Here is a 24,884-nt window from a genome sequence, read left to right as displayed (position 1 = left end):
TTTTAAAGGTCAAATTACAGAATATGTCTTCCATTTCCCTAAATGGATATCTCTTCAGACTAGGCAGAGACAAAAAAAATGATCATTTTAGTTTCATCATCATCATCATTTTTATACTGGTCATGGGAATAGACAAAAGATGTTTTTTTATCTTCCTGATCCTTAATTCTCTTCTGTGGAGGCAAAACAATCAAGTACATTTTTGGAAAGAACAAAAAGTACCCAAGTGTCATTCTGTAAATAGGTATTTTAGATATAGAAGGCATCTGATTCCTTAGTGCACTGGATGAAACAAAAATAAATTGAGAGTTTCTTCCACCTCCTACCCCATCCCGGCCTTGGGCTTTTAAGTTGTTAACTGGAGGGTCTCAAATACTTTAAAAAAAAAAAACCCTTTAAAGTCTGCATATACTCAAACTCTGCAAAACCCTACATTAAACCATTTGAATACAAATAATTCCTTCCTTTAGCAATCTCAAAAACACTGGAAATGTTTTTTTTTTTAAATGTTAGCTGCTTGTCTGTCTTCATGTAATGACAGAATGAGAGGTTAAAGGACACACAAACGAGTAAAAGTTTCTCTAATTCAGTAAATCAAATTAAAATGGAATGAGTTATTTTCTACATTCTAAGGTGTGAATATTACAGTATTTCTTGTGTTTAATTACACTGTTTTAAATTATCTTATTTCAGACAGATGTGGACCAGATGTCTTTAAAATATTTGTTTTTTAATTTATTTGGAATTTTCTACTCTCCTTATTGTATAATAAAATAGTGTCTCTATCGCCAATGGCATTTCTCCTTCCCATGCTAATGATGGAGAACAAATCTGCAAGTTGATCAAATCACTCTGAGATATGAAAATTGTGTCATTCAGGAAATCTTAAGAAAAATGACATCTGCAACCCTGAATGTGTTAATTTATAATTTAGTCAATATTTTTGGTGTCATGAATTAAAACAAATGCATCTACTAATTAACATCTGAAATCACATTTATAATCTTCTGGGATTATGAGGTTTTATGGAATCATATTATTTTAACCAGTAACTCCTTAAAGCAGAATCATATCCATTGCTCCATAAGAAGAACTAGGTTTGTTTCAATCTCAAACAATAATGAAGAATGAAGTGGCAGAAATATCATCACTCTTTTTAAAAACTGTTTTTTAATTTTTAGTTTACAACACTCAATTCCACAACTTTTTTGGGTTCCAAATTTTTTCTCTCTCCCTCTCCTTCCCCCCGCCCCCCCAAGATGGCATGTAATACAGTATAGGTTCTACATATACCTTCCCATTAAACTTATGTACACAATAGTCAAATTGTAAAGAAGAATTATAACCAATGGAATGAATCATGAGAAAGAAGAAACAAAACCAAAAAAGAAGGAAAAAAAAAAGGAAAGCAAGTAGTTTGCCTCAATCTGTGTTCAGACTCTGTAATTCTTTCTCTGAATGCGCACAGCTTTTTCCATCATGAGCCTTTTGGAGCTGTCTTTGAACCTTGCGTTGATGAGAAGAGCCAAGTCTATCAAAGTTAGTCCTTATAGATACCGTGTGTCTGTAATCATGTATAATGTTCTCCATCACCCTTTAAGAAAATATTCACTTGGGTAGTTTTTTTGGATGCTTCTCACAAACACTGCCATATTAAACATGAACAATGACTTAAGGGATTCAGAAAGTATACAGGATACAGAGCTCAGCCATATGAATCACATAATTACTGCATTACTGAATTTAATTTTAAATTGCTCTTTTACTGGACCTATGATTTCATGGGTATGGCCTGTGTGAGAAACTCAACCAATGTAGATAGGGGCCAACTCTGCAACTGAGACTCACAGAGTTGCATAAGGACATTAAGAAGTTAAGGGACTTTCCTGGAGAGTCACATTGGCCACATTTATTACTCATAATAATATATCATTCTTTCTTATCAGGCATACAGGTGGTTCACCAAATGTACTTCTATTTCCAAGATGCCATGGAAACAATGCTGGGAACTGGAGCGAGGCAAGACTTGGACTCCAATCTAACTTGGGCATGTTCATAGGCTTGCAGATTTAGAGATAGAAGGGAATTTAATTCTCTCTCTTACCCTTTGTTTTCTTAGCTATAAAATGGGAATAATAATATTTGTAGTACCAGTCTCACAGGGTTGTTGTGATATGCAAGTGAGAAAATGTATATAAAGTGCTTTGCTATATAAATGTCTTTTGCTGTAATTATAATTTTAAAATGCTTATGTTTACAGGGTACTGCTCTGGATTCTGGAGAAAATACAAAGTTTCTAACGCAATGTCTGTGCCAGAACTTAAAATATCCGAGAGACACAAGTCATGAACTAAAATGCACAATATTCCAGGCTAAGTGAATCAGAGTAATTCAAGAATCAATATCCCTGACAACAGGAAGGATCAAGGAAGGCTCCTCGGTGGAACAGACATTTGAAGTGGGTGGTCATAAGGACACTCTAGGCAAATGGAACAGTGTAAGCAAAGACACAGATGCAAGGAAGTAAATGACTTACTTGAGCCACAGAGAGTTGTTCAGCTGGGGTGGAATGTAGAGTGAGCTGTGGAGGAGTAATAGGACATGAGGGTGGTGCCAGATTGTGGAGGGTTTGAAATACGAAGCAGCAAAGTATTAAATTTATTCAACGGGCAATGGGAACCCGTGAAGATTTTTGAGGAAGAGATATCCAGAGATACGGTTCTATGCCTTGGACAGACCTGTGCCCTTGAGGAACAACCACACTGCAGGTCTGGAAAGAGGATTAGGTGTTAATAAATGAGGAGACCTGTGCAATTTTAGGGGCTGGGATAAGAACCAGGAGAGGATAAGAGTGGTCAATAGTGTAAAAAAAATACAGTGGTCAAGAAGGATTTTAAAAGGCTGTTGGATTTGGTGACGAGAATGCGACTGGTGACCTTTGAGAGAAAAATTTCAGTAGGAGAGAAAGGCCAATTACAAGAGGTTGAGAAAGTGGTAGAATTGGGTGTAGATAACTTTTCCAAGAAGGTTAATAGTCATGGGGAAGAAAAGAGACACTAGTTGGACTGGAGTGGAAGTAGATTAAGGTGGGTGGATGATGGCAGTGGTCCATGGTTGATGCCTGGAAGGATGTGAATAATGGAAGGATGAGGGGATAAGAAATTCAGCATCCTATGATATGGGAGAAAGCAAATAAACAATAGACTTGGAATCCAGTACCCTGGTTCAGAATGGCTCCAGGACTTCCTATATGCCTCTAGGCAAGTCATTTCACCTTTGTGTGCTTCAGTGTCTCCTCTGTAAAGCTTCCCTCCTCACTTTCTTTGCTGTCTACTGCCTCTTTGATTTTTAGTTCATCCAATCCAGGCAGTATTCCCTAACAAATCCCACCTGATTCCAAAGCATACTTCTATTCAACAATTCATCATTACTTAAAAATACTCTTCCATTACTTATTAATTCATTATATGGATTGCCTGTTTTTTACTCTTTTTCTGCATATTTCCATATATCTTTTCTCCTTAAGAAGGTAGGCTTCTTAAAGCCAGGCACAATTTCTAATCCTAGAACAGGACTTAAACTTTTCAGTGTTGCAGATGCCTCTGGCAATCTGGCAAAATGTATGAAACCCATCTCGGAATAATGTTTTTAAATACATAAAATGCATAGGATTACAAAGGAAGCCAATTATATTGAAACAGTTATACTGAAAAAAGTCCATGGACCCAAAGGTAAGAATACCTACCCCAGAGAACAGTACAATGTTCTACATATAGGAAGCAATCAACACTAAAGGCCACATAATCTAGTCTGAATACATTGACAGCCATATTTTACAAACTGAATCACAGAGAAGCCCCTTTAACAGACATCAAAAAAACTGCTATTATTATTATATAAACAGAGGTGAATTTAACATGGTCTGAATTATTAGAAGATTTTTTTTTGTTAAAATTCTCTTTTCATACTTCTCTTTCCAGTTCCTTCTTAAAGAAAGAACTCTTGTTCTAGTTGGGAGCACAGCTAGTTCCAATGGGTACTCCAGAGAGGAAGATCGCATATATAGAAGAGTTCTTTCTTTTTTTTTTCTTTCTTTTTTGTTTTGAAGGGGGGAAGGCAGGGCAATTGGGGTTAAGTGACTTGCCCAAGGTCACACAGCTACTGAGTGTGTCAAGTGTCTGAGGGTGCATTTGAACTCAGGTCCTCCTGACTCCTGGGCCAGTGCTCTACTCACTACACCACCTAGCTGCCCCTGAAGAGTTCTTTATAGTCATGCAAAAATTGAATGTGTTGTCTCATGAAACAGTTCCCTGCCACAGAAAGTGTTCAGCACTAATATGAGGGACGACTGTCTACCTGATATGGTGGTAGGGATTCTTTCCTAGGATAGAAAGTTCTACTAGATTACTTCTAATTAATGTCCTTTTCAATATATCCTTCCATAAAACAAAATTTAGTATCTTACCTTCTAACTAGTATTCAGTTGTGAGCATAATAATAGTAATAATTGCTAATATTATTAATAATAATATAACACATACTATGTGCCACACCCTGCACTAGGCACTGTATAGTTATTATTTCATCTGATCCTCCCAACAGCCCTGGAAGGTAGGTGCTCTTTTTATCTACATTTTACAGCTGAGGAAACTGAGGCAAACAGAGGTTAAGGGGCTTGCCAGGACCAAACAACTACCAAGTGTCTGAGGCTGAATCTGAACTCATGTCTTCCTGACTCTAGACTTAGCGCACTATTCACTGCACCACCTAGCTGACCCTAGGTGTGTCCAGTAGTGAGAAGGAACTCAATCAAACTGAAAGGGATTTTAATCCCATAAATTTAACCCAATCTAATCCAACAAATATTTATCAAGCACTTACTATGTACGAAATTCTCAGAAAAGAAAAAAAAAACCTAATGATCTAAATTGTCCCTGTCCTCAAGTAGCTTACGTTCTTGGGGACGGGGGTGGTGGTAAAAGATGAAAACAAAGAAGACTTCATGTAATACTTTTGAGGAGGAAGGAGAAAGTTACTAACAAAACACTCCAAACATTTCATGATTAAAAAGACCAAAATAGAAATGAATTTGTGAAGGAAATGCTACAATGCTGTAAATGGCATGTCTTATTTTCTATAACCCAAAGAAAATGATGTGTTTTTTTTGGCTGACATGGAAAACTCCTATATGATACAGTCTCCCTTACTCAGCAGCAACCGCTGAGCATACCAGATTGTCATGGCAATGATTGTGAAGGGAGATGAACACAATATGGAATGTCTGTTCTGTAAAGAGCTGCTGAAAATGATGTGTTCTTGTTGTTACATATGCTGCGTTTTTTAGTTTTATAAACAGTATTAATTATGCATGTCCTCTTTTCTTAAAGGGTCTAACAAACAGAAAATTTGAATGGTTCTATCCACTGCCTTTCATAATACAGCATAAAAGAAGAAAAAGTTAAATGTATAAACCAAATTCTTGCAGCTTCAGTCTTTTACTGTTTATTTACTTAAGTCTTCCAGTGTCAATTCCATTAGGTTCAAATATGGCCCTAATTACATAATTCAGCAAGAACCCAGGCTGCTGACTATTGTATTATGTTCTATTGTTTTCCTCAAAAAAAGGTGGGGAGGGGATCCCAAGTATGACGGGTTCCATGAACCATTGATCTGTTGTATCTTAGGAGTCATTGATTTCTGGTAACTAATGGCATAGGGTGTATTTGTACCAGATAACAATCAAATTAGTCAGGAAGTATTTTGGTTAATTTATTTCCTTCTAAGAACATCTTTATAATAATAGTAACTAGCATTTATATATCACTTGCAAAGTTATATGTATGTATGTGTGTATGTGTATATATACACACACATACATACACATATACACACACATGCACATACATACACATAATTTATAAGACCAAAAGAAACAAAGTGCTCCTTGAAGCCCAAAGCAATCAAGGACAGCTAAGGATGAAACTATAAGTAACAAACTTTATTACAATAAACAAATAAAGTTGCCATATACCAAACCTTCATGATTTAGAATCTTTCAGTGGAGTTAACATAAATATGTATAAATAAAGAAATATAAATATATATTTAAATATAGTGTGATAAAGTATATTTAAATATAAACATACACATATAAAATTAATCAAATCCTACACAGGTAATTCCTTATTGATTGTATATATGTTCCTTACAAACAAATGGCTACCACAAAATGTCTGCTCAGCTGGTTAGCATACTGGCTATAGAACCATCTGTTCTATTTCCAATGTCATAGAAATTATGGCATTGTCCAACAATGTCTTCATTTAAGTTATTGAATAAATTTAATACTAATACCAAGCTGACAGATTCTGATGGCTTTCCATTGGAAACCTTCTTCCAAGCTGACTCAAGGTCATAGATTTAAAACTGAAAAGGATGTTTGAGGACATTTGGTCCAAGCCCCTCATTTCATCAATCATTAATAAATACTCTTTTGGTACAATCATTCAACTAGTTGGGAATTCACCTAACTGTATTTCATTTAACCTATGTCTCCCTACCTTGTCCACAAGTAAAACATACAGGACTGTAAAACGTTTTGTCAAAATCCAGACATACCACATTTGCATGTCTATATTAATGCTCTGATCTATTATCAGTCCCGTAATCCTCAAGGATATGGAGTTAGTTTGGCCTGAGATGCTTAGTGAAATGAGAGGGGACTAGCCAATGAGATAACCTATATAAAGTGTTTTGTAAACCTTAAAACACTACACAAATATGAGCTATTCTTATTAGGGAATCCATTCTTCTTCTTGAGGCTTACCACTTCCTTTTTGCAAAGTGTTTTAAAACTTATTCAAGAATTTTTCTAGGAATAATTATAAAAATCACTAGTCTATAGTTTGCACAATCCAGTTTCCTTTTTATGAAAAGTCAAGACATTTCCTCAACTCCAATCCCACGGAACTTCTGGTGTTCTTTGTAATTCCTAAAAGATTACCCATAGCAGTTTATTAATCATATTTGACTTTTTTTTTTAGCACACTGGGATATAATTTGCTTGAACAATGTGACTTGAATTTAGATTAGTTAAGCTATTTTCTACCACCTTTTTACCATTCTTCAGAAACCATTTTTCCTTCCCTTTTTTGTTTTGAAAATAATTTTAATAGTAGAGCAGATAGAGTAAAATAAGGTGAATACTTCTACTTTCTCCTGTATTAACTTGTATCTTTCCACTCACTATATTCTTTCCTTCTTCTTGTCTCCCAAATTGGTTTTTAAACTTGTTTTTCATCTCTTGTATTTTTCATAAGTTTTGGCTTTGATTAGACTTTGGATTCCCTCATACTATTTTTATAAAGCTACCTCTCACTTGTCTTCATCCTAGGTTGTATCTCCATGTTTTCATTTTTTGTACCTATCTTTTAAAAATCTGAACTCATCAGAGAGCTACCTGTGCAGCCATATCAGTTTCTTTAGGTACATTTCTCTTTCTTCCTCATTGGAATAATCTGTAACTAGAATACTCTCTTTTGGAGACCTTAAGATCCTACCCATTTTCTCTCATTTGAATCCACTTTCATTAAGTTAGGACACACCCCAGACTACACTCATCATTCTATTCGTTGGCTACCACACACCACAAGATAGCACAGTCACTTTGTTCTTAGGTATCCATAATTTCCCTTTCCCAACCAATTCCTCCTTGTTACTGAGTGTAGTGTAGAATAAGAATGAAGTATAGAATAAGAGTCATTATGTTCACATTTCATCAAACTGTAGAAAAATGAAATTATCCGCGGTCTATTCTTCATGACCTTAGCTTTTATCACAAAGAAGGGACTTATCTGACAAGCAGATTTCTGTCCCCTATCATAACTATAATTTACCTCCAAAGTCAGTTTTCTGATGTAGATCATTGATTTCCTTCAATGGGCTGCAATAACTTTCTTTTCTATTACTCTGTATTCAAATATCACACTTTTATATGTACACTGTGAAATTTAACAATTATATACAATCTAACATTTGTCCATCCAACAAGGTTTTAAGCTCCCTTAGAGTAAGGGACAATATCTTTCAATTTTATTTTATTTCCCAGAAAGCTACACAGAACTTAAGTGCACAGGGGTAGGTCAATGACACCTATGGACTTGTCTGTTTTCCCTTCATACATTTCCCTCATACAAAAATCCTGAAAAAAAAATCAAGAAAAGTGTGACTTACATAAAATCGACAACTATGCTTTTTACTTTTTTCCAATTAAAACAGCAACCAAGCAATTAAAGACTTTCATAAGCCACTGTCGTTTTTCAAAGACTAAAGGTTAAATTAAATACTTGGCCAATTGTTGGCCAAAGATTGAAGGAGAAAAAAAGTAGCCATTACTCATCCCAATGCCCTCCAACCCAACTACTGGGGGTCCTGGGTGGGAAAAAGGTTGGTCTACTAGAGGCAGAAGACAAACTCCTACTGCAGCCCAAAACAGATTAAAATGTAATTGGGAAATGTTTAATAAAACAAATAAAAGTACAGCATAGCATAGATAATGTTGATTTGTAGTTTTCTAAGTCAACATGTGGCTTCAGGGATTCACTACTGGCTAGACCATGACTCAGCAATTCGCTGGGGTTTTACTAACTTTCTGGTACTTGCTCTCTAGGGCCAAAATACGAATGTAAAATTATGAAACCTGAAAAGAAAGATAATTTTAAGTGCAAATATAATCTTTTAACCAACTGTAAATCTCCCTTCTCTTTCAAAAAACAAAAAAAAAACCCAGACAAAAACAAACGAAATATAATTAAAGACATTTGCTCAAAATATTAGGGCAGTGTAGATAGAGGGAAAGGGGAAAATGTTAGGACATCTGGATTCTAATTATATTTGCCAGTGATTGTTATAAAATTCTGGATGAATCACTTCTCTTTAGTAAATAATAATAGTTAATAATTCCTAGCATTTATATAGCACTTTAAGATTTGCAAAGTGCTTTTACAAATATTATGTCATTTTGCCCATGAGGCAGGAGATTATATGACTATGCCCATTTTACAAATGAGGAAAGTGAAGCAAAGAAGGATTAAGTGACTTGCCCTGGGTCACTTGGCTACTAAGTGTATGAGGCCACATCTGAACTCAGGTTTTCCTGATTTCAGGTCCAGCATTCTATCCCCTGTGCCAACTAATTTCCCTTAAGCGAGATTTCCAACCATTAATAAAAGATAATTAGGTTCTTGGTGGGTCAAATTTTATTATCTATTACTTAATAATACTTCATTATCTAGAGAAAACATCGAGAAGAAAAAAAGAGAAATTATTCATTTATGTAAAGTTCACTTAGGAGAGATTTGACTAAATAAATACTTGGCTAGAGGATAGCATATAGGAGAGGCCATGTCATGAGATAAGGTGAGAAGGGTGGGCTGCAGCAAGATTGTGGAGGGCCTTATATTTGAAATTAAGGAGGGTTTGTTTCATGTTGTCAGCATTGGAGAGCTTCTGAAGGTGTCTGGACTTTATTCAGAAATATACCTGTCTGGTGGCAGGACAGATAGACCAGATAACTTGTTGAGATTTCCCCCCTCCCTCACCTCCCCAAGCTCCATTATTCATTGATTCTTACAGTATCTCAGAGTAGCACTGGAAATTGAACTTACAATCTGTTCTTGTAATATAGCTATATGAATGAATTTTGTTTCTACTACTGCTTTTTCATGTTGGACTCTAATTTTCATAATGAAAGCTTCCCAAGAGAGCTCATGCCATGTGTCCATTAAATTTATTTACATTTATGGTAGTAAGATTACTATTCTATAAAAAGAAAAAAAGTCTTGCATATGCTCTATGTAATAGACTGCTAGAGTCAATTTTATATTTTTGGTATAGTTATAAAATCAACTAACATTTCTTTCAAATTTTTTCCAACTTTTCCCAGCTAAGCTTCACTTTTGCTTTACTTTTGGTCTTAAAAGGAAGGCACTGTGGGGGATTTTTAGGTATCAAAATAAAATACATCAGAGTTAAGTAAGCAGAAAAATAATATCCATAAGAAGGAAAATAATATAATGATAAATAAAATGTAAATTAAAATAAAACAAAGCCCAATTTGATCTAATTATCATGACCTATTTCAACCCCAATAAGAATCTTCTTGTGGAATCTTCTCCACAGATATTTGGAGGAAGTTAGGTGGGAATCTTCTAGGTGTCTTTGGGATGGGTTTCTTCAACAGAAGGCTGAACTAACTGCCCTTAAATCTAGTTTCAAGTAGTTCTCTGCTTTTTTTTTCTACTCAATATATGCCCCATAATGTTGTACACATTCTGTACTAGTGAATTCATATAAGATAACTATCCTTTAGTTTCTTCAGTTAATTATTTGTGTGACCTTGGGTAAGTCAACTGACTTCCTTGGGCTTCAGTTTCCTCCTCTAAAATTAAATGGTGGGAGTTGGTGACTTAGGAGGTCACTTCCAACTCTAGCTCTATGAAGAGATGTGGAATTAAAGTACCCTCTTTTTGTGAGAGAGGCGGTGTATGAGCCATTTGGCTATTGTGGTTTTAAGGTTTTGCTTAACAGTTTTCCTTTGCTCCAAGGGAAGGCTCCCTGCTAGGGAATGAAGGGAGGGAACATACTCCGAAATTATGATGATATAAAATCTAAAGGGCAGCTGGACTATCCTAGCAGCTTCCAAAATTAGTTACCCTGTTTCTAATCTCTCTCAATACAATTCATCTTCCACACAGGATAACTGCCGAGATGATCTCCATGGAGCACAGGTCTGACTACGTTCACTGCCTGATTCAAAAGTCTTCAGTCATTGATTATGCCTTTAGGATAAAATATAAACTCAGTCCAGTATCTGAAGCCCTCTGCAATCTGGCCCCAACCTACCTTCCAAGATTGATTGCCTAGACCATACCTTTTTGTCACTTTAAGCTCTTGGAATCCTTATCTTCCTTAAAAGCTCAGCTCTGATGCCACTTCTAATACAAAGTCTCTCTTGATGCCCACCCCTTCTAAGCTATCATTGTTCTTTCCCACCTCAAATTATCTTGTTTTTATTCCTCTATGAATAAAGGATTCTAGGACATGGATTTAGAGCATGAAGGTCAACTGGTTCAACTCTCTCTCCCTCTCTCTTTTTTTTTTAAGGGAGGTTTTAAGAAAACCTAAATTTAATTAACACATACTTGGATACTTGGTGGCTTCAATGCAAAGGTAAGAATATGGGAGCATGACAAAAAAGTTGGAAAATATGGATTGGTAATGAGAGAGATATTGGGGAGACAAGGGGGAGGGGCAAGGGAGAGAAAGAGGGAAGGGGGAAGAGGAGTGGAAGGAAATAAGAGAAGAGGGAGGGATAGAGAGAAGGAGAGAAAGAAAAAGGGGGAGAAAAAAGGGGGAGAGAGAGAGAGAACAGGAGACAGAACAAAGACTTGTTGCCTATACATAAGTCTATACAATTCATTATATTCTATTCATTCTATAATAAATATTTTCTTTGAGAAAATAATCTGAAGACACTGGATATGGTGAGTACTGAATATCATCACAATAAATCAAACTGATCATATTTTAACAGGCTGGAAATGACTCATAATTCTTGTGGGAATCCTTCCAGATTAAACTTTCATTGTAAAGTCAGACTATCTACTTGTTCAAGAAAATATCAAACATTATAAGAGGAGAAGAAAGAATAAAAAATGAGGGTAAGATAGAGAGTGCAATTAAAATAAATCCAACCTAACCTATTTAAACAAGTTATTGATGACAAAAATAGGATATGGGAGAAAGGACATATGCAATAATTAGAACAATTTCATAAGTTTAATCGATATCAATCAATTGCCACATTGTGGAGGCCAAAAGAGACTAAAAATCAGCTTAGTCAACAAACGCTTGATTAATCTGCCATCCACACAACCAAGGAAAATATCAATTTAGAATACATACACACACACGTGAGCGCACACACACACACGCACATGTATACACACACATACCCACATATATATGAATATATATGTGTGTATATACATGTATATTTGTCTATGAAATCTTATAGATGACCCAAAAAAGTATCTAGATGCCATCTTTCAAATCTGAAAAATACACCCAGATCTTTTAGAACCAGAGAGCCAAGTGGAAATAAAAAGAGTCTACTTGTTATCTCCTAAAAGAACTCCCCAAATGAAAATTCCCAGGAACATTATACACAAAATCCAGAAAACATATTACCAGCAGCCAGAAATAAAGAATTCAAGAACTAAGAAGCCACAGTAAGGACCACAAACAATTTAGATCCCACAAAGGACTAAAACAGAACAAATTGCTTACATTTTAATACGGGAAGATAAAACATGGGTCCTTTTTGAACACTATCATCATTAGGAGTCATAGAGAGACTCTAATAAGACAGAAGGCTCTGGGTGTGGTTCAGTTATATATTCTTGGTCTTAAAAGAACGGAAGGAGAGGGACAGAATACATTGAAGGTAAGGAGAAAGGAAAAGTAGGTTAGTGAAGATAATCTCATATCTGCAGGGCACAAATAAAAGTCTATACAAACCAGAAGGAAGACGGGAGCAGCTGATGCCTGAACCTCTCATCAGAGGGAAGAATACACACACACACACACACACACACACACACAGAAATAAACAGGGAAATAGGAGGGGAAGGGGACAAGAGAGAAGGGGGATGAAAAGGATGTTAGATTAAGAGAAGGTTTAGTTTTAAGCAAAATAAACCTTAAGGATATACAAAAATATTTATAGCTCCTTTTGAAGTGGCAAAGAATGGGAATCTGAGGGGGTGCCTATTAACTGTTATATAGGTGTGTATTATGTATTTGTTTTTCTTTTGGACATGGTCAGTGAGGAAATGTTTTGCTTGATAACCGTATTTGTAACAAGGGTTTTGTTTTCTTTTCTCCTAAATTGAGGGGTAGAGAGGTCAATTTTTGATGATGAAAAATTAATTAAAACAGATCTTGTGGACAAGGATGGTGAAAGAGTTTAAGCTGTTATCACATAAAACTGAGTAGTAGTAGAAGCTAATACCAGTTTTTAAAAAGTTTAGTCAAAAACCCAACAAAGCACGGTAATCCTCAGCACAATTAAGGCTGGAATTGGAAGAAAGATAACAAAAGAAGAGAGATGGAAAAGATCTTCACAGATTTAGAAAAACAATTTCTTGTCATTGTCAATGAAAGTCAGACTCTAACATTACAGAGTAAGGTAGAATGAGTACTGGATCCCTAATCAGACATGCGGATTCTAACACTACCTCTGATGCTTAAAACCTGTATTGCCTTGGGCAAGTCATTTAACTTCCCTAGGCCACAGTTTACTTGTCTACAAAACAAACTCCTTGAAAAGGCAATCTACAATACAATAGGCGCTTCCACTTTCCCTCCCCTCACTCTTTTTAATCCAATCGGCTTCTGACCTCATCCTTCCACCAAAACTGCTCTCTCCAAAATCACAATGATCTCTTAACTGCTAAATGAAAGGGTATTTCCTCCATCCTCATTTTTCTAGACCTCTCTGAAGGCTTTGGCACTACTGACACCCTCTTCTCCTTGATACTCTCTTATCTCTAGGTTTTTGGGATACTGCGTTCTCCTGCTCTTCTTCTTATCTATAGGATGTTCCTTCTCAAGTTTCCTTTGTCCCCCAATTGTAGGAATCATACAGGGTTTTGTCTTGGGCTCTTTTCTTTTCTCCTTCTATACTATGTCACTTGGTGATCTCATCACCTCCCATGGATTTAATTATAATCTCTATGCTGATAAATCTCAAATTTACCTATACTGCCCTAACCTCTAAACTGGCCTTTGGACATCTCAAACTGGATATCTTAAACTCAGTATGTCCAAAATGGAACTAGTTCCTTCCCCCTCCCTCTGCTGCTGTCCCTACTATTGTCAAGGGTAACACCATCCTCACAGTCCCTCAGGATCACAACCTAGGAGTCATTCTTGATTCTTCACTATCTCTTAATAAATGTTTAACGACTGACTAAATATAGAATCTGAAGTTTCTTTTGGTTCCAGATCTTTGATTCAAAGACAGTTTCAACTGTGCTTGAAAAGGAGGTGGAAATGACCCTAATGTCAACAAAGATGGACAAATTAACAGTATCTATGCTGTATTTTTATCTATTTTGTTGAAACATTTCCCAATTACATTTTAATCTTCTGCACTGAAAAGCCACATGCCTGCCAGGAATTTGACACCTCTGATTTAAAGTATACAAGATCCTAAGGTACCTGTTTGTTGACTCTAAAAAAGCTTTAGAACAAAATGCCACCTTAATACTATGTAAGATAAAATACTTTGAATGTTACAAACTAATTCAATACACTGATGTTAGGTGCCTTCATTGGTGGAGCCTACTGATACTGAATGTATCTCCTCTAAGATTTAGAAGACAGTCTGTGAGTTTTGTCATAAAAAAAGTCATTACGGTGAGTGTTCCCGAGAGCACTGCACCCGCTCTCACGGGGAGCGTAATAAAATGCCTTCCTCTGCCCACTCTGGTCCTGAGTTCTTTGGGTGTGAATGGGCAAATCACATGGGTTTTCCTAAGGTCAAGTGAAGGGAAGCAACAGGCAGCGGAAGCTCGCCAGGCTTACTCCTGGATCTTGTCTTGGGGTGTCCTGTGATCCCCACTGCAGTGTTAAGAGGGCTACCACTCTGGATTCCCTTGGGGAACCCTGTGCTCTGCACGGCCTTCTTAAGGGGACATCACATGGGACTTCCGGCCCTGTCTCGGGAGCCTTGTGATCTTACTGCCATCCTAAGGGGCTATCACTTGGGTCTTCCTTAGGGTCTGACCCCTAGGAGGCCCTGTGATCCCCACAGATTAAGGGACGGCTACCACTTGGTCTTCCTCTGGGAGTCCTGTGGTCTGTACAGCCTTCCCTAGGGATTATCACAGGGTTCTTCTTCAGGACTTTGGCCCTGCCTAGGAAGTTCAGTGATCCCCAAAACCACGTTTCTCACAATTTGGGGGCTCGTCGCGGGATTCTGAAGACCCCAGGAAGGGTGTGTAAGATAGGGCAGAGGGAAGAGCGCTCCCGCTCACTGTTAGAGCGGTCCCACTGTCTTAAGCTGAAAACCCCCTGGAGGCTCTGAAGGACCCGAGACCTTGTTTGAACAAGAAGAGTGTGCAGAGGAACGCAAAGGGAACGGCCGGAGACTGCCCAAGTCAGGTCACCTGAGCAAGAAGGCCTGCTGAATTTCTACCTGTAAGCTAATTGGTTGCAGTTCAAACCTATTGAGACTGGGTGCTGATTAAATCCTGGAAAGAAACTAAGCTTCAGCCCAGCTGGGAGGGACCGTTCCAGGTACTTCTCACTACAGAGACCGCTATACGAACTGCTGAGAAAGGGTGGACTCATTACACCAAGGTAAAAGGACCTGTGGGGGAATCCCAAGAATGGACTATTAAGGACAATTCCGACCCCTTGAAGATTATTCTACACCGGAAGGGAGAGGGACACTGGGAGAGAACAAACTAATAACCTTTGTATTAATATTGTTTCCGTTATCTTGTTAATCGTTCAGTATATACCAGCTTCAATGAAGGATGGAGGGATTATTCCACTAGTTGAAAATTAGGAATAGTGGGGATAACAGGGACAGTGGCATTTTTTTTCCTTCCATCAGAATAAGGGGGGGAGGCATAAGGGAAAGCACAGGCTTATTTCTTCTGGAAAAGGTAAAAGAGAGCTAAAAATTAGTAAAGTTAGGTAACTTAAGGTAAAAATTAGGCAAGAAAATGAGATCCAGACTCCTATTGTCCTGGTTACTTGGATCGCTCTGATCATTGGAGCCCCTATCTCCCCTCCATGGAAGGAGGAGAATAATTTAAGTCATTGACAGAACTTTTAATGTAACCAATTGTTGGATCTGTGGGGGTCCACAACAATTTGAAAATTGGCCCTGGGTACCTGTACCTCTGCGTCCAGCCTGGATCCTTAGTAATCAGTCTCTTCCATACCAGACCTAATGACCTCTTGTGGTATAAGGCTTATGAGTAAGGGTAATATAGGTTGGAATTTCTGGCACTCGGTAGCTATAGCAAGGTGTCAAGCAGAAAGAAAAACTAGTGGAATACTCCTGGATCCTTATAGACAGTGGGGATGGGATAATGGTTCTTATTTTGGACATCTTGATACTTTTTGGAGTAAAAGTAACAAAACAAGTAGCCCCGGGTAGAAAAGTGTGACTGGAGAAGGACAGAGCAGCTGTGGAGGTGCCAATATCGAAGGAATGGAACCTGGTCTTACCAAGGAGGGCCCTTGATAAGCCCAAGATAAGCAATATTATCCCTTTCTTTGGAATGCTTCCAAAATACACAAGACAGAGCGACCAGCCCTAAAAGGACATTATTGGATTTGTGGCCATACGGCCTATGCCCATCTCCCTTTAAATTGGACATGGGTGTGCTGTGTGGGGTTGGTTAGACCAAAACTTTTCTTTTTAGCAGGACAAGAAGGGAACAAATTGGGAATACGGCTATATGACGATCTAATGCCCCAAAGTGAGAGGTTCAAGTGGGGGATAGATACTTTCCTAACAGTCACCAGGGATGCCAATGGGTGGGGAGATGGGTGGCCCCCACAAAGAATTGTTCAAACCTATGGGGCTGCTACATGGGCCCAGGATGGGAGTTGGGGATACCGAACTCCAATCTATATCCTCAACAGACTTATAAGATTACAGTCTGTGATAGAGATTATCACCAACCAGACTGCCAAGGCATTGGACCTACTGGCTGATCAGGCCACCCAAACCAGAGAGGCTGTACTGCAACATAGATTGGTTCTTGATTATTTTCTAACAGAAGAGAGAGGTGTTTGTGGGAAACTCAACCTCTCTAGTTGTTGCATAAAAATAGATGATAATGGACGGGCTGTAAAAGAAATTACTAATAGTATCAGGAAACTAGCACATGTCCCAGTTCAGACATGGACCAGTCCATTCAGTCCTTCTTGGTTTGATTGGTTCAAGGGTTCCTGGTGGAAATAAATTATTGGAGTCTTCCTGCTAGCATTATGTGGCCTATTCTTGTTACCTCTATGTATACCCTGTATTATACAATTGGTTACCAAAACTGCCATTCAGGGTATGGGGGTGGTATATTTTAATGAAGGAGGGAGGGTAAAAATGTTGATTGTAAAAACAGATGATGGGAAAGATGATGAAGAATGTGAATTAATGTTAAAACAAATTGAGAATAGGAGTGAATAAGAAGTGTGGGAGCAAAAATCCGAAAAGGGGGGGGGAAGAAGTTTTATGAGATAATATTATTGAATCATCCCATAGACTAAGGCTGGGATATAAAGTTATATTGTATCTTTGTAGGATAGGGTCCTTAGATGTTTTAAAGTGATATAAGAGCAATTAGGTATTGATACAAATAGTGTAATTAATCCCTGGACCTAAATCAGAGACATTTTCAGTTTAGGGAAAGGAATTTCAAAGTAAGTCTCTTTAGGAGAGAAGTTGTAGAATAGTTATGTATTGATGGAAAAAGTTAAATGTGGATTTGAATTCATTCCATCATCTAAAACATAAAGATAAAAATTATATGGTTCAATTCTTTCAGATCAGGTATAATTAGAGAAGAATAGAGAAATAGAGGAGAAACTGATGCAAATGTGTTAGAGAAGTAACTTATGATCTTAATGGGAAGATTTCATGAACAAGGGAGGAAATGCATGCAAGCTATTTAGAGCTAGCTTTAAGGATGTTCCTGAAGCAATGTGACTTTATAGTCACTGATCATTGAAACTTGCCTTTAATGGGACTGTTAACTAACTGTTTTTCTGAGTCTAACTCCAGGTGTGAGTACCAAGGAAGGCTGACCCAAGATGGCAGCAGCCCTGTGGGAGGGCAGGCATGAGCCGCAGGTATGATTTCTTGGCAAAGTTGAGGGGGCAACTGTTCAGCATGCGCTGAGGTGGGACCGTCTTGACCTGATGCCTCAACTGAAACCTGGCAGACTAGGCCTGGCTCAATGCAGCTTGCAGTTTGACACAGCCTCCGCCTGGAGTTGACAGGAAGCTGGGGAAAATATGGTCCCCTTACTCTTAGTCCCTACTCTCTTGGTGGCAAATTTCTATAATCAGAAGATTTTGTAAATCTGTTAAAATAATTGATTATGGAACATCTTAGATTACTCTAGGACTAGGACTAGTGTTAAGTTAGGTTTTTTTTCTTAGAAATGGTATGGAGACAATTAGGTCAAGGGCTTGTGAGAATATTTTGTTATTTGGTTAATATCATGCTTGTCTAAAGCTTTGTTACAGTTAGTAATGTTAAAAGAAGAATGGCTTGTGATTTATTTTGTAAATGCCATCAAAGAAACATGGCATGACTAAAAGTTTTATATATGTACTGTGTTAAGAATTGGTTATCTAATGTATTTAGGTAGGTGCTGGAGTCTGCTATTAATTCCTTAGTGAAATATTATCCTCCTGGTGAGGAAATGCTAATGTAAAGTATGTTAAGTAAAGTATGTAGGGAGTTAATGTAAAGTATGAGGAACTGGGTTCTGATGTAAAATTTCTTAAACAGAACAATTGGTCAAGGTTCCAATTTTGAATTTGTAAAATGATTAGGGTTATAAGGATTAGAAATGGTAACTTAAAATTGTGCCAAGGTAACTTTTGTAGGAGAATGCAAAGAAAGCTGGTTCCTACAAGAAGGCAAGAAGAAGATGCTGGAGATGGCTGGAACAAATACCAAGGACCAGAAGACTTCACTGATGCTCCCTGCCAGACAGCTTATGGGAAGAGACTTTTGAATCTTAAAGGGACAATTGTATTATTGTTTTCTTTTGGGTCTCTGTATCTGTATTTACAAAGGGGACTGCCCCCTTTGATTTTTCAATGAGTCAATCAATCCTTCCCATATTTAAGGGGATGATGATTAAGGAAAAAATTCAGATGAGAAAGAGAGTAAGGGAATATTAAAAATGTGGAAACAAAAATTTGAATAAAAGAAGAGGGGGAAATTGTAAGAAATGGGAGAAGGAGTTTTGTTTCCACAGAACTAAAGGTGTGCTTCCCCGCCCTCCCCCATCCCAGCTTTAGCAGAGACCAGGCCTCAAGGTCGGTCAGGTGAGAGGTCAGAGACTTGTACGCATGTGCATACTTTTTGAGAAGGCAGTCTGGGGAATTAGAGAGGCCAAACCCACTTGAACCTGTTCAAGCTTATCTAGTGTCTGGTCTTGGTCAAGAATCCAGGCCTACTGATTTGCATCATTTGCATATGTTAAAGAGGGAAAGTAGGGGAAGTAAAAGAATATAGTTTAATACTAAACTAAGACAAGGAAAATCTAATTAACTTCACTTTTGCTTCTGTATCCTTATTATCCTATTTATATAAACTATATAACCTAGGAAAACTATGTAAAAAAAACAAAGATTGTAAAGTAACCATGACTCTAGCAGGAGTGGAGGGAATGGTTACCCCTGCTCCTGCAGCTGTAGCAGTGTGAGTGTTCCCGAGAGCACTGCACCCACTCTCACGGGGAGCGTAATAAAATGCCTTCCTCTGCCCAAAAAAAAAAAAAAAAAAAAAAAAAAAAAGTCATTACTCTATAGTCAATGAACATCTCCAAATTTCCTTAAGCTAATCCTTGGACAACAGATATACAGTTTAACATTATGCCAGTAATCAAAGCTTTTTCAAACTGGTAAGACTGGCAACAGGGCAAAGTAGGCCAGGGTAGCTGCATCTTAGAGTATGCGGAGAAGAGTAAGGGTATGTAGCCAGAATGGACTTTGTTTTCTTTGAATGACTCAACTTGCCTCGTTGAGCTTCCCTGGACGCTGGGGCTTGCTCTTCCGGGGCAGGACCAGAGCTTCCTGTGTGATGAGTCGTGGGGCTGGCTGAGGGGAAGTGTGTTAACGTGGTCTATGCTAGGGGGAAGGGCCAAGTCAGGCGGCACCTGAACGACCAGGACCGATTGGTTCTTGACTTGGCCCTTCCCCCTAGCATAGACCACGTTAACACACTTCCCCTCAGCCAGCCCCACGACTCATCACACAGGAAGCTCTGGTCCTGCCCCGGAAGAGCAAGCCCCAGCGTCCAGGGAAGCTCAACGAGGCAAGTTGAGTCATTCAAAGAAAACAAAGTCCATTCTGGCTACAGGGTGTAGGAAATCTGAAGAGATAGGAAGAAGCCAGATTGTGGAGGTCCAAACAGAAGAGTTTATACTTGATCTCGGAGGTGAAAAGGAGCCACTGGAACTCCTTAAGCAGGGTACTGACAGGGTCAGACATATGATTTAGAAAAAATTATCTTAGCCACTGAGTTGAGGATGGATTGCAGTGAGGTGAGATTTGTGGCAGGGAAATCATTTAGAAGCCTGGTCTATATCAGCCCTTGAAAATCTAAGATCACCTTCATTCCATGATGAGGCATTAGAGTAAGAGTGCCTTCTAAACCCTCTACAATATGGTTTGTGACCTATTCAATGGCATTTGTCCTCTCCAAAATTATCAACGATTTCTTAATTGCTAAATCTAATGGACTTTTCTTAATTCCAGTCATGCTTGACCTTTCTTCAGCGTTTGACACTGTGATCAACTTTGTCTTTTGCATACTATCTCCTCTAGGTTTTCATGATACTACCCTTTTCTTGGTACTTCTATCTGTCAAAAAGGTCATTTTCAGGCTCCTTTGCTGACTCTACCCATGTCACATCTTGTAACCGTATCTCCCAAGGCAGTGCCTTGGGGCCTTCTTCTTTCCTGGTGATCTCATCAGCTCCCATGGATTCAAATATCACACCTATGTAAATGATTACTAAATCAATATATCCAGCCCTAGTTCTTTGATGAACTACAGTCACAGATCTCCAACTGCCTCCTACTGGATCTCAAACCAATATGTATGAAATAGAACCCATTATCTTTTCCCACTCCCTACAAATTCTCCTCCTAGCTACACAGGCTTGCAACCTTGGTGGCATTCTCTACTCTACACTCTTACTCCATAAATCCACTCCATTGCCAAATCTTGTTTCCACTTTCACAAAATCTCTTGTATATGTCCTCTTCCATTCATTAATAAAGACAAAACCCTAATTTAGGCCCTTACCATCTCTGATCTGGACCACTATAATAGACTTCTAACTGGTCTGAAGTCTTTCCCCACTCCAATTCATCCTTCATTTAGCTATTGAGGTAATTTCTCTAAATCACAGGTTTGAGCATGTCACCCTGTCCTCCCCTTACCCCACCCCCCAATCACATATAAACTTCTCTCTTTGATGTTTAAACTCTTAACAATATGGTATCTTCCTACTTTTCCAGACTTCTTAGAAGGTATCTGTTGCCCTCCACACACTCTAAGGTCTAGCTACAATGCCCTACCTATACAGTTCCTTGAACTGTATGCTCCATCTGTACTCTCTGTGTCTTTGCCTTGGCTGTCCTTCCATGCTTGGGATGCTTCGCTCCCTCATCTCTGCCTTTTATTCTTCCTGGCTTCCTTCAAGAGTCTATTCACATCTCACCTTCTACAGAAAGTCCTTCCTTGTCCTCCAAGATACTAATGCCTTCCACCCTCATAAACTCTGTTATGTGTTTTGTATGTATCTAGATATTTACGGGTTGTTTTCTCCATTAGAATGTATGACCCTTGAGAGTATGGCCTGGGTTTTTTTTTTGTTGTTATTGGTTTTGTTTGTTTTCATTGTATCCCCAACACTTAGCACAGTGCCTGGCACATTATAAGTATATAATAAATACTTACAGACTGACTGAATGGATAAGGAGGTTTAACATTTTTTGTTTTCTTTGGCAAATAATTTGCAGTTGTTTTCTTATTGCTTGGTACATCTGGCCATTTATATACATACATATACACATACACATTTTTGGTTACTCTGTGTGTGTGTGTGTGTGTGTGTGTGTGTGTGTGTGTGCACGTGCACACACACACACACACACACACACACAAAATTAACCAAAAATGTGAATCGAAAATTTAAGATTAATCAAAGACTGTTTATTTAGTTAGTATATTTTTCAAACTCCTTACTCCTCCCTGCTGTTCCTCCTCCCTCCATTCTGCTGCCTGCCACTTGGCTGTGTCCCTATTCATCAGTACCTCTTCCAAGTGGGGAGAAAGGAGGAGCCAAACTCAGATTAATCCATTTCTATCACAGGGTAGCAATTTTAATAAGTGGTTTGCGGAAGAAGGTCAGAATGAATTTGTACATGAGGTTTGGGGCTAATCAGTGGGTTTTAATTTTCTAAGCTATACTCTGGGTCCATTATAGCAGGTAATCAGGAGTTGGCTGCATCTTAAAAGGGACATTAGGTAGAATCATTACATGCCATCTTTAACAGTGAACTGACTGGTCATGTGGCAGTTTGAAAGGTAAGAAGCACCTCATACCAAATAACAATTTTGAAGTATATTTGAAATCAGATTCTCCTTAAATGAAACTGACATCGCTGAATTGATGGCTCATGGCAGCCATCTTGTTAAACACTGAAATAATTTGTAATATTGACAGTGTGGGTGCCTGATGTAAGAGACTCAAGGAAAAAAAAAGTTTCCATCCAGCTTTAGCAATAATCTAACAATCATAAAAAATGTGAAGGGACATTTGGTAGCCTTTTATAGACTACATTTACAAGGCAGATGCTGCTCCTTAGAAGTGTTTGCTCTGTATCTCAATTCCATTTTTCTGTACAGTGTGTACTTGTTTTGAGAAAGCTGAAAATGAAGATAGAAAAAGATAATGACTTTATTTAGTCATTTCTCTCTCTAGAGGTGAGTTGAATGAAGTCAAGAAGTAAAATATAAATCCACTTTAATCTGAAAGGAATGTTTGATAAAGGTGATACATTAAGTAGTAAAGTTCTTTGTATTATATATCATAAAATGATTTATGATGATGTTATGATAAATTTATAAGTTAAAGGAACAAAAAGTTTAACCAGATGTTTTCTATCAAATTATTCTTTTCAAAATTTCTGTGCTCTATGCTGGTTTCTATAGGGGGGACAAAAGGGTGCCACCTTTGCATTGATTCTGATACCTATTTATTAAGTACCTATTATTTGCCAGTTACCATATTAAGCACAGGACCTTCCTTTTAAGCAGTCTACAATCTAATATGGAGAAGAGGAGAGAAAAGAAAAATAAAGACATGTACACAAATAACTGGTACAGAAAGGAAAATGCATTAAATGGAAAAGTGAGATCCTGGTAAAATGCCATGAACAATCTCAGCAGTTTTAGCTGTGAAAGTCATGAAAGGCTTCATGGAGCGGACAACACCTGAGCTGGATGGACCTCGAAGAACTTAGGGCCTTCAACAGGTGGGGTGGGAAAGAGCACATCTACAAATAAGTAAATAAAAGATCATTTAAGGAAGTGAGCACTAACTCTTCAACTCTGCAGTCTGGTTTCTGACTTTATCATTTAACTGAAATTGTTCTCTTCGAAGTTATCAATGATCTCTAATTGACATATCTGACAATCTTTTCTCAGTCCTCATTTTCTGCATCTGATGCTACTGACCACCTTTTTCTCCTGGATATTTGGGCTTTTGTAACATTAGTCTCTTTGGGCTTTCGTAACATTCGTCTCTCTTGGTTGGTCACCTACCTATCTTACTGCTCCTTCTCAACAACCTTTGAGGGCTGAATTTTCCCCAGACCCTTTCCTCCCTCTATATCCTCTCTCTCAGTAATCGCATCAGTTCTTATTGGTTTAACTATCATCTCTTTGCAGATGACTCCCAGGCATCTATCTCTATTCCCAGTCTTTCCTTTGAGCTTCAGTCTTGCAACACCAAGTGCTGATGGGACATTTCAAATAGGATGTCCTGAAGACATTGCAAACTCAACATTTCTAAAACCGAATTCATTATCTTTCCTTTCAAACCCTTCCCTCTTCCAACTTTCCCTATTTTTGTTAAAGGTATTATATCCTAGTTCTTCAAGTTAATAACCTTGGCATTTTCCTGGACTCCTCACTCTGCTTTACTCCATCTATCCAATCAGTTGCCAAATCTTGCCATTCTTAACCTTCATAACATCTCTCTCACCTGACCCCTTCCTTCTCTTTACTCACAGTTATCAGCCTGGTTCAGGTCCTCATCACCTCTTGCCTCAATTACTGCAAGAATCTCCTAACTGATCTCCCTGCCTCAAATCTCTTCCTGCTCCAGGCCATCCTACACACTGGTAGGTAATTCTCCATAAAATGCAGCCCTGACCATGTGATTACTCTACACCAGGGATTTCCTACTGACATCAGAACAGAGTACACAATCCTGTTTAGTTTTTTATATTTCTATACAACCTGGTCCCAATTCACCTTTCAACCCTCCTCTACCCCACTACTCCCCTACATCTATGGTCTGTCAATACTATACATAAAACTACAAATCTCATTTCAGTGCCTTTGTGCTGGCCATCCCACATGACTGGAATGCTCTCCCTCCTTAACTCTGCACCACAGAGTCCCTCTCCTCCGGCTTAAATTTAAGTTCAATTTAAGTACGATCTTCTTTATGAATCCCTTCCTGATATCCCCAAATAGGCTGGTGCCTTCCCTCCAAAACTATCTTGTGTTGAACTACATTGCATATATTTTTATTCATTTATTTTAAATTTATGTTATTGGTATTTATCTATGTACTTATCTTCCCCAGTACAACATATGCTTCTTATGATCGTATCTGTAGAACCTAACATGGTGCCTGGCACATAGCAGGCACATAATAAATGTGTTTTTATTGGTTGGTTGATAAAGACCTGACACTTGAGTTGAGCGTGGAAAGAAGCTGTCTATTCTAAGACGTGTGGAAAAAGACAGAGTGAAAAAG

At 38.1% G+C, this 24,884-nt stretch overlaps 1 protein-coding gene across 4 annotated transcripts in view; it reads right to left on the bottom strand.

Moving 5' to 3' along the window:
- GTDC1 (glycosyltransferase like domain containing 1) overlaps nucleotides 1-24,884 on the bottom strand; it is a 351,898-nt gene that overhangs the window by 39,001 nt on the left and 288,013 nt on the right. The gene's annotated exons all lie outside the window — the stretch shown is intronic.

The sequence above is a fragment of the Trichosurus vulpecula genome, chromosome 2, assembly GCF_011100635.1.
Source record: "Trichosurus vulpecula isolate mTriVul1 chromosome 2, mTriVul1.pri, whole genome shotgun sequence".
Taxonomy (NCBI): Eukaryota; Metazoa; Chordata; class Mammalia; order Diprotodontia; family Phalangeridae; genus Trichosurus; species Trichosurus vulpecula.
Note: the sequence above shows the minus strand (reverse complement) of the source record. Positions and strands in the feature narration are given on the sequence as shown.